Genomic DNA, 14,175 nt, shown 5'->3' with positions numbered 1-14,175 from the left:
GTTTTTAAACGAAATTAACATGAAAAATATAAATAAAATGGATAAAATATGTTGTTGTAGCATATTAAAATGTATTCTAATATAATTTTTTTTATTTTTTAATAAATGTTAAAATATTTTTTGCATCATTTAAAACAAGACTTTCTTATTTGATAAAATTAAAATATGTAAAATTTAACTTCCGAAAATATATATGTATATACGTGTATTCAAAGTAAAATTATATATAAGCGAGTGATATGTAGAATTGTGAAAATGCTTAGTAAAGCATTCTTTTCATGTAAACGTTTACTACATCGTCAAGATTTTTATTGAAAAAAAAAAAAAAAAAAAAAAAAAAAAAGAATTAAATAAGTAACTAGTCTTTTTCTCAGGTAAGAACGAAGTTGATCTTTTGACGTTCGATGTCCTATCCAATTAAGTTTGCTTATATAGCCAAACGATTCAGACTAACAGAATTATATCGACGTGCATATAATGTTCACGAAAAAGAAATGGACGGTCTCTTACAAGCAGTACTGCAGCATCGACTAATGATAAAGAAGATTTAAAACGTGAATGCAATAACACGTTGGTACACCTTAGGAAAATTGATTCTACAAGATAAAAATTCTGATGTAAAGACTATACTAAATTCTGATTGGATTGTAGGGAATGTAATTGTGAATATTATCCAATAAGAATTGAGTTAAGCTCATCTTCATTTGAAGTCATATAAATTTTCTATTGTTTTTTTTTTATAATTAATTTCTTTTACATTATGAATACATATCTAATATACATATATATTAGATATATATCATATTATATTGTACATATATGGTATATATTATTATCATTATATTATTTTATCTTCCATATATATTATTCTACAAATACACACACACACACACATACATATATATATATATATATATATATATATATATATATATTGTATGTATATAACATTTGATAAAAATTTCAATTATTTATTAGACGAAACACTTCCTCATAGGTTAGGAATTTGGCGATCAAGTAAATGTCTCCCTTCGCGTATCTCTTCTACGTAAGATCGGCCAAAAATAGATTCAAGGGCGCGGACAAGGGTGCACTGGACTATTGCCACGTCACATAGGGCTTGGATACGGCAAGAGTACATACATCCGTTTTCTCTTCGTATGTGTATAAGTACGAAGTCTCTCCCTCTCTCCCCCCCCCCTTTCTCTCTCTCTCTCTCTTTATCTCCTCCTACGAGGTTGGTGAGTCGGTGCGTTCGCGGGTGCAGTGTCTCCTTGAAAATCGATACGACACCGGCGTCCGTGCAGTCTGCGCCGACGACGAAGATAGCCGAGTCGGTGAACGAGAAACCACGTGGCGACAGAAACGTCAGATCGCGAAGGGCTCGCCACCTCGTGCTTCGAGCCCTCGACGATCAATGATGTTGAATATCGACCGATGGATGGTTAGGAGAGATAGAGAAAGAAAGGTGATGTCTGACAATAAAACAGAGAGAGAGAAGTAGATATATATATATATATATATATATATATATATATATATAGAGAGAGAGAGAGAGAGAGAGAAAGAGAGAGAGAGAGAGAGAGAGAGAAAGATAGAGAGAAATAGCTACTAGACTTCATTTCGTTCATTAATTCTGCCTGTCTCCATATTGGACATATCTTGATTCAATCAGAATGAATAAAATGATACTCAGATGATAAGAATATAAATGTCCAACGATTGTCCAAATATATTCAGTTTATCTAGAAAGTTTCTAGGAGAGAACATCGACGATTCCAACATCATAGAAGAAAGATAAATATCTTTCGTATCTCGGCAGAAATTTCTATGTGATTTTTATTGTAACTATCTCTTGCAAGTAGATCGTAACAAGTATGAATGTAGGTATATATTTATATATGTGTAGAATATCGAAGGAGACCGACGACAGAACGGAGAAGTTTGTCGCGTTCGACCTGAAAACCCAAAGGCCCGCGTAGCCTCGACCTTGTCAACCAAATAAGGACCTATTCAAGGTCTTCGGAGCCTTGCGTAAGGCCCCCTTTTATACTGTGCGAGCCAACGTTGGCATAACGATCAAGTCGATTCTATAATATTAGAGTTAGTCATTTCTGTCTATAGTTAGTATATATTTGCTGAAAGTATTGATAGATAACATTTTCTTTGTATTGGCACGGAAACAATGAAGAAATTTCATTTCGTTTTCTTCAGGAAAATCAAAGATAAGTAAGAAAATAAAAAAGAAAAGAGATCCTTTTCGACATGGGCGTGCCGTTCGCGAATACGTGCCGTAGGTAACGTCTGCCTCTCCGCGGCCGAAATCAATACAGAATGCGACGGTAAGTTCAACGTACCCACCCAGAAGAGGAACGCTTAAGGCTCTTTCCCGTTGGATGACGACGAAAATCCGTCGGGATATTGTCCAGACGATGAAATCGTTGGGAGATAGGTTTAGAGGTCGTAAACCTATCTTAAAAATCGACCGATTACTTAACATCTTTGGAGAATTTTGATTTTTAGCAAGAAAACTTGTGTCTAAGCGATCGTTACTTGTTCTCCTATTTCTTTTAGATACTATGTACGATTGTGTACATAGTAGTGATTGTAAGTCTCTCCGATGATTGGAAGAAGTGAAACTTTGAGAAAAAGGTTGGATCCAGATTGTATCTTAAGAGGATAGATTTTCTTTGCAAATATAATATAAAAATTCTGTTTATTTTTCCTTTCTTTTTTAAGCCATATAACTTTCTTAATTAGTATTATTGCATTCAATGTGTCAATTAGTCTTAAAATTAAACTCGTCCTGGTTGAAATTTTTACGAGATGGTGACGATGGTCAGCCAACTATGTAAATATTCTTATTTTCAAAGAGCTACATAAATGCTTCGTTAAATTCTAACAATTAATAGCCAAAGATCGGACAGTCAATCTCTAACAACATGCTCACCGTTCTAACGAAAATTGGCTTTTACGGTAAACGGATAGTTGCATGGTCATGCTCCTTTTCGTTGTTAATCGTATCGGAAGAGTGATCAGATATTACACTGATTCTAACTATGTTCAATTTCTTCATTGTCTTCTACTAATTGTATGTAATTCTTTGAAATACCGCTGTGTGTATTTTTTTTATCTTATCACGAAATTATCCCAAACATATGACGATAATTGTTTATCAGTTTTTTAGAAGTCTATTTGATACTCTCACCTATAACATTATATATTATTATTATTATTATTATTATTATTATCGTGTCGTAATCAAAAAAAAAATTATAAATCTGACTTACAATTTACGTTTTTAAATTCCATGAATAATTTAAAACTTATAAATTATAATTCATTAGATAAGTTTATACGTAAGGGGAAAAAGAGAGAGAGAGAGAGAGAGAGAGAGAGAGAGAGAGAGAGAGAGAGAGAGAGAAAGAGAGAGATCATAGTACGATCATGTAGATTGTAGATCGAGACAACAGTCTTCAATGGCGATCGCGTAGCACGCGAAGAATCCGGCCAGAAGAGGTGACGACGATAAATAACGCGATCGCTATATTTAGTTATTCTTTGTATGAGTATTCTGTACACGCATGTGTATATGTATATTTCTTTCGATAGAACGCAAAGAGAAGCGACGTCTTCTTTTTTGATCTCTTCACCGACACATCCGAGTTTTTGTAGTAGTCATTCTCGTAGTGTGACAAGTCAGCTGACGGTAAAGGCAACGACGATAATAAGGCCGGTTCGCGTACGTAGATACGTACGTACATACATACGTATATCGGTCGTGATGTTTGTGAATATAACCGAAGGCAAAGTCAACGATGATTCAAAGCAATGACATTTGCGTTGAGTAACTCGTGTTCTTTTTTACAAACGTTTTTCATTTTTTCTTTTTTTATTAGTTTTTCATCAATCTTACAAAGCTAAAGATTTAATTTATTTGTTATAAATTCGTATTGTTGACATTTAATCTTTTATAATTCAATTTTTATTAATATCTATAAAAATATTATCTATACAACATGTGTTATAATGTTATTTATACTAGTATAAGTAATAATTTATTTATTAATATTTAATTAATATATTAATACAGAAATATATACATATATATTAATATATTATTAATGCGAGTGTTATTTATATCAATATAATTTTATTATATGAAGTAAAACTTATATTTATAAAAAATATATAAATTTTTTGAATATGAAATAAGTAATAATTTCGTGGTGATTAAATGAAAGAAATCTTAAGTATGTGATTTCAAAGTTAGATATGGTTTTATAGAAAGTTAATATGAGTTGTTATTATTGTTTCAAGAGTTTCATTGATTTCACCAGATATAAAATGTTAAATTATGTTTACTTGAATTATTGTAAGATCATTAAGACGTAGCTCATCACGTAGAGGTATGTAATGAGTCATAGAAAAATCGTCATTTCTTTTTCTTGGAAATTTCTACGAAAAGTCGACGGTTAAAAATTCAAATTCCGCGATTTTCAATGATGACTGTACAATAGATATTTCCAAGAGAGAAAGTCAAAAAAACTATTAGATCCATAATCATGAGAAAACTTTCTTGAAATCGTTTTCGATATTCACTTTCTTATCTTACCGATAAGTTCTCGCGATAAGATAAGCATCTTGTCTTTGAAATCAAATGTTATTGTCCTGTAATTTAACAATCGTGTAATTAACAATTTATCGATGAAATCTGCTGACGTATATTCTTATTGAAGCTACAATTCTTTTCTTTTTTTTCAAACGACACTAGTAAAAAAATAAAAAAAAAATTAAATTAAATAAATACACGAAATTTAAAATTATAATTTTGTTATTTTTTTTTTTTTAATATTTTAAATGATACTGGTAAAAAAATAAGAAAGATAACATTTATTAAAAGTATGAAAGAATTGAATTTTGAACATTGACAAAGTCGAACGAAACTAGGAATTATGAAGGACGAACAAAAAAATTTACAAGATTCGACCTCGAAATAATCACGATACTCCATGTCGTCGAGGTCACGACGAGCTGAATTCTTCGAGATTTGACCTTGTAGACAACACCGAACACTGATCCAGAACAGGTAGACAACCAGTAAAACGTATGTGCCGGTCGCGCATATTACCGGCTAAATGTTGCATGTCTCATCATACGTACGTATGGAAGTACCTATAGTATGTATGTACAATACGTTCGTCGCGTTCTTGACTCCGTTTTCTCGCACAGCTCTCTGTAAGTTCGCATAAGGTCAAGGATTCGGAACACGGCCGTAGAACATTAGGACTACCAAAAAGGGTAATTTTAGAATCATGTTAGTCAAAGATCGTGTCACCGCATTAAAAAGTAATGACGTTAATGAATAATTTTTCTGAAGAAAACATTGTTTCGTAAGATGGCTATCAATTAATATCTACAATTATCATACTAAATTATTTATTAATAATAATCTCGATGAATTATATCGTTGTATCAATCGTTTATCGCTAAATTATTGTTTTTTTTCGACGTTATTTATGCGAATATTTCTTCGTAATATTTAAGCTTATACGATAAAAGAAAAAAGAATGATCTTTTCTAACTCTTTGCTTCTTCGTAGCAGTGTTGAATTTTGCGGTAGAACGATGACCGGCGTTCAGAATTCGTCGTAATTTATTTGCTTTAAAGAAATCTATCTTGTTGCTGTCTGTTACGTGAGAAAGATGTTACATAAAAATGTTGAGGTTAATTTGGATTGCGATATAAACATGGTTGAAACAATTTAAAAAAAAAAGATACAATTATATTTTTTCCCGGGGTTGACTTAAATTTACTGCTAAAAATTAAAAAAAAAATACTGAAAGTTAGCAGCACATATTTCTTAACGATCAACTTAAATAAGATTAGTCAATGAATTCGATCGGTATTGTTTCACCTAACATGATTTGTTCGATTTTATTTTGATCCAAGATAGCAATCATTTAATCCAACGCCAATGCAAGATTTAGATTAGCGATTTGTTATATATCTAAGCAAGAAACGTGAAAGTTTCCCTTAAACGTCATGCGAACTTGAGAGATAATCACGAATAGCATATACTTACCGTATCATGGATTTTTTTACATGTATGTGTTCACGAGAGCGCGTGAGCGCACATGAGAGAGAATACGCGTCTCGGGCCAAGTGCAGCGTTCTTGTTACATACGAAAGTAGGCCAACTATACTTGAAGACAGTGCGTCTTACTTACGAAAATGCGACCAGTTTCCTTCGTTGAGTAGAGTCGGCTCAGTCTTATCTGTAACTACCGAGAAGACTGTATCTCTCGACCAGGATATATTTTATCCAAATGCGTTATCTTCTCTTTGTGACGAATATTTAACATACGTGACTACCTTATAAGAAGTTTGTTTATATTTTTAACATATATATAGTATTAATCTATTATATATACCGATATCTTTTATCGATTGTTTTATCAGTTTTAGTAAAAAAGAGAAAGAAGAGGGAAATAGAGAGAAAAAGAGATTCTGCAACTTGAAATGACTAGCATGCTTAACGGTTATCGAACTGTTCTCCGCTATATCGCTATGTTCGAGAGAGCATGACGTTTCTGCAGAATGAAATTATTTTGATTATTATTTACAGAAAGTAGTACACATATAAAAACGATCAAATTTCTTTTATTACCTATATATATATATATATATATATATATATATATATATATATATATATATATATATATATATGCATATGTATATATGTATGTCTTTCCTGTTTAACGTAAGAAGCTTTCGGGGGATATATCCGGACGTTTCAACTTCATAACCGTCCTTTCTCGCAACTCGTAAGAATTCAAGAAGCATTCGTCGTCTATAAATAGCCATTTCCGTTTCGACAGGTAGGGAGGATCGATTACGTTTCTTAGGTATGTATAATCCAATGATGTATCATGATATTGTGTTTATTCAAGAATTTCTTTAGATTTTTTTTTTGGTGATATTACCTATAAAATATGAATAAATGTTCAGATCAACAAATCGGCTACTTTGTGCTATTTATTGCAACAATTATTGTGAACCTGACAATTAGGAAATTTTCTGATAAGATTAATTCACCTCTTGTCTTATTCTCCTCCATTCATCAGCAATGATCTCGCGAGCAGACGAGAATTGTCGCTGAGGCGCAAAAAAAGGAGCGAGCTGAATGGAACTGGAACGAAGCGTACAGGTTCGTTAAACCGGTAGGCAAAAACTGCCGGATGAATGGGTGGTACCGAGTAGGTTATACTCGTCGGATAGAATGAGCGGGTAAGGAAGTGGAGGGAGTGTAGAAGGGAATACCGAGGGCAACAGTGTCGTCACGATTGGGTTTAGAGCCCTTAGACTTAGAATCTATTAAAACTAGTTCTAATCGGGATCAATAGCTGATTAAGATTTTTAAACATTCCTTATTAATTTGTATCGTTGTACAAAAATATCATCTATAGAAATTAATCTTGTTTCAACTTCGAGAAGGTTGAGAATCCCTGTCTCAAATGTAGAATCTAACGTTATGAACATAAATCATCCCAACTACGTTACCAACAGTATTTCAATCGAATCCGTAAATTCTGCTTAAATGGACTGGAAAGTAGAATGTCGCGATTAAGCTGATCATACTATGCATATATTAATCGACAATTCCTGCAGAGGCAAGCATTTGCATGTTTCGACCGTGATATATGACAACACGCGATGTTGTCATTTGAAATGATCTAACGACATGAAATGCAAGCAGGCGTTATAATTGTTTGACTATAACGGTATACGAAATTTTTAATTATATATACTATGCTACGATAAATATATTTGAAAGATTATGGTGTTCTTATGGGAAATCATCAAGGATTCAATTGTACTAATAGAGACAAGGAAATATTTTTCTTAGAACGACCCTAAAGCATTGAATTTTATAGTAAAGAAAAGAATGTCTTTGTCTTCCTTTGTCCGTACGTGCGTCGTGTGTGTTTGTGTGTGTATGCTGGCAGAAGATAGGGGTTCAGGTTCGACCACCATTTTGACCTGTACATTCGGCATAAACCTATCTAAAGAATCCTGTTGTTAAGAAGACACCTTTGTATGCATTTACTATTTGACTCTCTCATCTGAAACTTTATGCCAGTTTTATACGACCCTCAGATTAATGTGGTAAAACGTCTCATAAGATAAACATGTCTAACGGCACGACCGCATGCGTTCTACATATTTCCAAGTTCAAGTTCGTTTAGAGGTTAGCGTTCAAAGCCTTCCATTGGTTGTTTTTTTTTAAAGAAAAAGATGAAGAATAAGATGAAGAAGAGAAATAAGAGCTCGATTTCTCTTCTCATTGTTTGATATGATGTATGCTGTAATTAAAAACATATTTTCAAGTTGAAATCTCATGAAATTGAATTCAATGTAGATATATTTGTTTCTTTTTCTTCTATAAAAACAACTTTGACAATGTTGCATTGTTACTGATCGGTAAATCGTCGTGAACGTAAAAAATTATCTTACAAAAGACCGAGAGATACAGATTTATCGAGCACGTTGCACTTTTTAGTGCTCGAATGGAACTCTTCGTATACGTTGCTTCAGGCTAGAACGCAGGAGCCTGGAAACGGATCTCGAGGAGCAGCGAAGACAGGACTGTAACTAGATTTTCGGATAATTTGTGTCCCAAACAAAATTTTTTTTTCTCATGCGCGTTTCTTAAATAGATAATTTTTATTCGAATAAAAAAATATGATAATAAGAATGAGAAAAAAAATTTATTATGTCATATTAACAATACGAGAATTTTTTTTCTTTTTTTCTATATAAAATATAAGTTCTACATTGGGAATATTTGAATGCACAAAAACATGATCTTTTCAATATGAAAAAGAATATTTCGTTGAATGGTGAAAATTTATCGAGTGAATGTTTTCACAGATAGTCGCACAATTTAAAAAAGAAAACGAAAATGCCGACGACGGTAATATTTTACTTTAGTACATACGCTATAGACAAGATACGATCCTGGATATCGGTCAGAAGAACCTGCTTTCATCGCGACACCTGTCGCTCCGTTATATATACTATCTAGTCGAATAACTCGAATCTTTGTGAACTCCTACATTTCTTCGCTAGAAATAACTTTGATTGCGGGTGGAGTTAGGAACTGTGTTTTTCGTACTTTCAATAAAGACTGATGCTGATAAAAAATGTTGACATTTTTGTATACTTGGTCAGTCTAAAGATTGTTATTTTTTTACAAAGTGTTACTTTCGTATACAATGAATATTCTTATGCTCCTTTAATCAACTTTCAATATATGTCACATCACTTTAATCGACTCCCTCATCATAATATTTAAGAGAGATTAATAATGCAATAAGATAGATTGATGATGCAACAAAAAATTAGAAAAACAAAATTAGTTGCACCGAGTTTTGATTAGGAAATACCAACAAAATGTACATTATTAAAACCCAATCAGGGCTTAAGTCATGACGTTTTCTACTTCAAAATGAATTTTCTAAGATATACATAATATACTTGATACGTGTCTAGTTAGTCTCTGAGATTCGATTCGCCACTCGATAGGAGGAAAGCCTTACCGAGAGCTCCCTTTTGGGGCGAATGAGGAAGAGAGAAAACGAGAGAGTCTACATGAGTTTGGCTGGCAACCGATGACTCACGACGAACTGCAGATGGGGAGCGTTCGAATTTGAAACGATATGGCCGTCGTTTAGACATCCTCCGAGTTCTACAGCTGTCCTCGACCACCGAAAAGGTTTCCTCGAACGTGCGGCTCTACATACTGGCCACGTTCTATCTCTAACATTACTATGTTTGCCTTTCAAACGTTCGTTTCAGAGAGGTTAGATAGAATTGTGTGCTGAACCCCGGCATATGCCTTCTTTGCAGGAGGGAGATATATCTGCTAATTATAGTAGTAGGCCTGGAAAATTTACTCTAAGGAAGACCTACTCTCCTTCCCAAGGTATATGTATCCTGATGCCTGATTTATCGTGGAACCGTATGTCATCCCACGAACTCTATCCATTGTCCCTTATCAGCTCTAGAATTATAATGACAGAATACAATAATAGAACTCATTTAAATCGCATACATTAACATCTGTTAAGATCTGTATAGACAATTGGATTCTCTTAATAGCTTCTACGAATATCATTATTTATTTTGACTTCTCGATTACTCCAATAAATTTCATATAAAATGTCTCAAATCTCAAAATGTTGAAATATTCAATGTATTTAACGTAATATTAACAAAAAAACTTCTATCACTCTCTATAATATCATTCACAACATATATATATATATATATATATATATATATATATATATATATATATATATATATATACTTTATAAATAAATCTGGACGAGTTGGCATTTTTTTGATACATTTCCAGTCCTCTGTCAAGTGAACCAAGAGTAATATGGGGAAAGAGGGAGAGAGAGGAAAAACGAATAGGAGCGTACGCGAATCAGCCGAAAAGCAGAGACTCGGCCCATGGTGTTTCACGGCTGTAGAAATCGATGAGAGACGTCTGCAGTGGTGGCCACCACGCCCAGGCACGAGGAGAGGTGGTAACACCATGACTCACCCCATGCAGAGAGAGAAAGAGACACCCCCGTGGCGCCGCTGGAGCCACCGAGACACGAAAACCCAGCCAGGATGCAACCTCCTCTTTCTACCTCTATCTTTATCCTAATACCGTCTCCTTCTAGCTCTATCTTTTCATAAACGCGTCCAACCCCGTTCGTTCAACGTGCGCGTGGGCACACGCGTGTGCGACGCCAGAGGTCACGTGATTCGACCTAACTCAACAACGACACATTGTTAGTCCAATTTAGTTAGGGATACTGAATGCTTACTTCTAATACTAAACGCAACGGATGAGACCCGCAGGGACGAAATATATTCTTTAGAAATCAATGAAATAGAATTAAACTTTCTTCGTTCAGCCATACGATCCTCTTCCATAACTCTCTCCCAAATAATCTTAATACTTGGAATATTTCCATCTCTCTAATTGGACGACGATATTTCGAATATTTCCGAGTTCGCAATTCATATTTTTGATCTTAACAATTGGTCAATCGTAAATGCTTCTTTCTTAAATTTTTTCTTTCTTTCAAAACGATTCTGATTGGATAAGAATTCTTTAGTTTTATTTGAAATTTCTCTCTCTCTCTTTCTTTCTCTGTTTTATATTTTTTTATTTTTGTCTTCGAAGACATTTCTAGATCGTTAGAAATCGTTTTCTTTTCGAGGCGCAAATATACCAAGCACGTAAAGTAAAAGTGAGTCAGTATGTCGTGTAAATCAAATTTAACATTCGTAAAGATATATGTAAAGGAAGCTGTGAGATCATTAAAAGATTTTTCGGGACAACGTACATATATATACATATACCGTATTATAGAACGTCGATGAGAAATTGGCCGTGAAACGGCAAAGTCAATGACTTCGTGGCTTGGTTTAATTGACTCAACGACGACGGGATCTTTTCACGGCTTCAGAAATCAAGGTCATCGCGGAGACTCGATCGAAGTGCGCGTCGCATGCGGTGCGTGCGCGCATCTGCAGACGTTACGCGTTTCTTTCTCCTCTGGATTCATTAATTAAAATTTTATTAAGATAGAATGGAAGGTGGAAATCGAGTAACGTTTGTCGTGTGGAATCATTCTAAATTTGAGATCTCACGGTACAGTCTATTTTAATGAATTAATCATCTTCCAAAACGAAATTTTTTGATTATCAAAGTCCTCATAAAACAAATTATTATTTATATATTTTTGCAGTTTATATAAGGGCATCTTATAAATATTATATATATATATATATATATATATATATATATATATATGCAATACGGAAATTGCCATTGACTGTATCTATGACAACGGTTCATCGTTCGTTGATAGAAAGTATATTCTGACCTAATGACGTATGAGAAATCTCAGAAACTACTTTTCAGATATATATATATTTGATGACGAGTAGCAGTAATAATATATGCGAGGATGTCCTCCATTTTCCGACATTCACCCCTCCTCAAAAAAAAGGAAAGAATTTAAATGTTATTCCGTATGACGTTTGAAATTCCCGCCGTGAGAGCTCGTACTTTTCGAATACGTATTATTGATGGTAAATATTTTGATATACGTATGTATATATTTTGAAAAGGAATCACAAGAATCACATGATGATAAACGGAAGAAATAAAAGCTGATAAAAGATGGGTAAAAAGATTTCATGAAAATCCCAAGGAAATGCCGTATTTTTTTTATCAGAAATCGATAAAAGCTTCTGAATTGTGAAGTCGGGATAAGGCAGAGTTGGTATCCGCAAGGAGACGCTTCCCCTTCCTGTGGTGGGACACCAGAGTCGTTATCCTGCGGATGTTGGTATCCTCTGCGCGATAAAGGTCGATTTCCAGACGTCGACGTATTCTTCCTACCTTTCTCTCTTCCTTTCCCTCTTCTCTTTTTCTCTTCTTCTCTTCTTTTACCTTTTCCTTTTATTCTTATTCATCTAACGCACTTCTTCCAACAAAATTAATTAGTTTCATGAATGTGCGTACCACGACGTAACTGGAGCGATTCAGTTACGAGTAACAAGGGTGCGTTCACGCCCACGTATTGAACGTAATCTAACAACACCAAATATGGTCACTTTGTGCATCGCCTCGAGGCTCCCCCTCCCTTTTTTTTTGCTGCAAACGCTTATCGCTATCCCCACTTTGTGTCCCTCACTTTATCTCGATCTTAGGCGTAATAATAGTCGTTTTCGATATAATACAATTAACTGAGAATGAATACCGATCAAAGACGATTTCTTAGATGTCTATAAATCGATTTACGATAACAGGACAAAGACTCATTCAAAAAAGGTATAGGAAGTGATTGTAATTGTAAAGAAGGAATTGATACATTCGTATAAAATTTTGTTTTCGAAACAAAATTTTCATTTAAAAATGTATTTTTATACAAATCTTGGAAGGTCAACCGAACGATCGCGCGATCGTATTAATCCAAATATAGACTACGTTTAAGTATCTCGCCATATTCGAATGCATGTCAGGGTTTCACACGAGCCTCCAAACTGAGCTGCGAAGAGTGGCTTTCGATTAGGCTTTTACTGTCACGCGAGGCTCGGTTTAAAAGGCGAATATAAGCGAACGAACACAACCTCAATTCCATATGCGAAAGTAGTACTTTGGAACGTCTCCAATACTAAAATGCTCTCTCTCTTCCTCTCTCTCTATTTTACCTGCCCCATTGTATCATGTCGTTCCTTATCGCTGTGTGAATGTAATATTGTGAACCGGCGTTTAGTCACATGATAACGACGCCTGTAAAATAGATCGGAGAGACATGTTTGACGTTCGATCGTTAACGAACCTGTTAATACGCTCCCACGAGTAATTTCGAGCTAACGTTGCCTTCCTCGTTGAACCTATGGGTGACATAGTTATTTAAAAAGAAAAAAAAAAAAAAAAAGAATTGAAAAAATAATTGAAAAATATTCATGAACTTTCGTCATTTCGTAAAACTTTCTTTGTAATAATAAATTGATAAAGATAAAAATAATCTCTTTTTATCATATTACAAAATCACAAATTTGTCTTGCATTTTGTCTTTATCAAAAATAAAGATATGTTACTTATTCGAATATGTTAATTATTTCTTTAACATTTTAATTTGGTAAATAATTTATAAAGTCACATGTTATTTCTCACCGGTGAACCTGGATTAACAATGGCGTAGGCAATGTCCTAACAACGCCGCCTTACGTCTGTCACATTTACGCACAGCTTCCGGCCGGTAACTGAATGATCGAGAGGGTTCTCGATACTCGATATGACTCACACAATATTGTAGTTATTATGGTAGCAATAGTAGACCCCTGTTATATTTTTCATTCGATATCAAGAAATCGACGAATATTAAACGGAAGAATGAATGAATCATGAGAATATCATCAAAAACAATTTGCGATTAACGACAATGAGTCATTCTTGTCTTGTCTATAAGAGATATGTTTTTGTAGAATTCATTTTTAGAAATATTGCGTTATTAACATTTGGCAAACAGTTAACAAGTTAAGATATACCTTTTTTATAGTTTCGAAAGAGAGCCTTGATAAAATATA

The 14,175-nt window shown here is 33.9% G+C and overlaps 1 long non-coding RNA gene across 2 annotated transcripts; it reads right to left on the bottom strand.

Moving 5' to 3' along the window:
- Window positions 1-4,132: 4,132 nt before the first annotated feature.
- On the bottom strand, window positions 4,133-13,933 carry LOC124947767. 2 transcript variants are annotated; one of them, XR_007100486.1, is made up of 3 exons: window positions 13,763-13,933; window positions 7,102-10,069; window positions 4,133-6,284 (listed from the first exon to the last, which is right to left on the bottom strand). It is a non-coding gene; the product is annotated as an uncharacterized LOC124947767 (long non-coding RNA). The 2 variants fall into 2 exon arrangements; XR_007100485.1 differs by lacking the exon at window positions 13,763-13,933 and adding an exon at window positions 10,497-11,821.
- Window positions 13,934-14,175: the final 242 nt, after the last annotated feature.

The sequence above is a fragment of the Vespa velutina genome, chromosome 3 (assembly GCF_912470025.1).
Source record: "Vespa velutina chromosome 3, iVesVel2.1, whole genome shotgun sequence".
In the NCBI taxonomy this organism is placed as follows: Eukaryota; Metazoa; Arthropoda; class Insecta; order Hymenoptera; family Vespidae; genus Vespa; species Vespa velutina.
The sequence above is the reverse complement of the archived record's forward strand: the minus strand, read 5'-3'. Positions and strand labels throughout refer to the sequence as shown.